A 1,924-nucleotide genomic window follows, 5' to 3' on the forward strand; every position below is an offset into this window, starting at 1 on the left:
GGAATGATCAATTTTTCATTTTTGGGAAAGGAGAAAAAAAAAAAAAAAAAAAAAAAAAAAAAAAAAAAAAAAAAAAAAAAAAAAAAAATTGAATCCCCACAGCGGCAATGGTGGGTAACTGGGAATTGTTACTGGGCTGTCACCTCCTCCGGATCTCTGTCTGTGCTCCTCACTGTGGAATTCTCAAGAGCACTGGCACTGTCCCAACACATGTCCCTCTGTTCTGGAACCCAGGTCCAAGGCTCTAAGTTCCAGGCCAGGGAAGGGACTTGCTAAGCTGTACTGAGGGAAGATGTGAACGATCCTCATTCCCAGGAAGGGACAAACAAAAAAGACAAGAGCCCTACTTTATCTCAGGTCACATGATGGCGACTTGCTCTACCTGAGATGCTGAGAGAGCCCCTCCCTGACCCTGGGTAGATTGTATGGCTGGGTGCACTTTCTGGCTTCCCCTGATTGTCCCTAATGTCTTCCCAATTGATTGGTCAGATAAACCTTGACATAGCCAACACCTGGCCATTCTGAAATAAATATCCCATACCTCAGCCTCCCTTGGGACCATTTGCATGTCACTGAGCTGCGGCCAGTGAATCACACGTGGAATCATGTTTATTTATTTGTCTGTTTATGAGACAGGATCTCATGCAATCCAAGCCAGCTTCAAATGAGGCTCACTGAGCTATCAGGGATGACCTTGACCTTCTAATTCTCTTGCCTTGAACTCCCACATTCTGGTATTACAGGCACACGCCGTCACCCCCATTTATCCTATGCCGGAGTTTGAAACCTGAGCCTGGTGTACACCAGACAAGCACTCTCCCACCTGAGCTACATCGTCAGTCGAGGATTAATCATATTTCTATGAGATGTTTTTGGAGGTGCTTGAAGGTACGCTGTCTGCCATATCTTTCCCATCTGTTCAGGTGGCTGAAGCTCAAACCACCACGTTGGACCAGAAGGCAATGATGGGCCATGCCTTTGGAATCCAGAGTGAAAAACATGAAGGATTCTAGGTTCCCAACAAGTCGCTCCCACACTAGCCCTAAGGCTCCATCCTCTGGACTTCTTCCTGGAGAGAATAAAAACCGGAGTGTTGTATAACAGTTATTGTCCAGCATGGTCCCCAGATCAGCAATAGCAGCTCCTGGCAATGGTTAGAAACACAGCTTACAGGCCCATCTTCTGAAGCACAGATACACATATACATACACAATGCACATATGCATACGTGTGTGTGTGTATATATATATATATATATATACATATACACACACACACACACACACACACACACACTGCTTTAATATAATGTCGCTTCAGTATCTCAGGTGCTGGGGGTCAGGTGTACCCCACAAGCCCAGCCACCAGCTTATGTTTAATGAACCACAAAAGTGAGTCTGCTCTATGCTCAAATTTGAGAACACTAACTTTTGGGGTGTCTGGGGGTGAGGGAAGATGCATGTACAGCTACGTGTGTGTGCATGTGGAGACCAGCAGTCAACCTTGGTTATCATCCTCGGAAGCCACCCACCTTTTGGGAGTTTGGGGTTTTTTGGCTGGTTGATTTTTGAGACAGAGTCTTCCTATATAATCCTGGCTGTTTTGAAACTCACTGTGGAGACCAGGCTAGCCTTGAACTCACAAGAGGTCAGGGTGCTGGGACTACAGGTATGTATCACTTCACTGGGCTTGTTTTGTTTTATAAGACTGTGTGTGTGTGTGTGTGTGTGTGTGTAAGTGCCCACAGAAACCAGAAGAGATCACCAGATCCTCCTGGGACTAGAATCACTGATGACTGGGAATCTCCTGACTTGGATGGTGGGAACTGAACTCAGGTCTTCTGGAAGAATGGCAAGAGCTCTTAACCACTGAGCCATCCAGCCTCCTCTCTCTCTCTCTCTCTCTCTCCTCTCTCTCTCTCTCT

This window comes from Mus pahari, chromosome 14 (genome assembly GCF_900095145.1).
Source record: "Mus pahari chromosome 14, PAHARI_EIJ_v1.1, whole genome shotgun sequence".
NCBI lineage: Eukaryota > Metazoa > Chordata > Mammalia > Rodentia > Muridae > Mus > Mus pahari.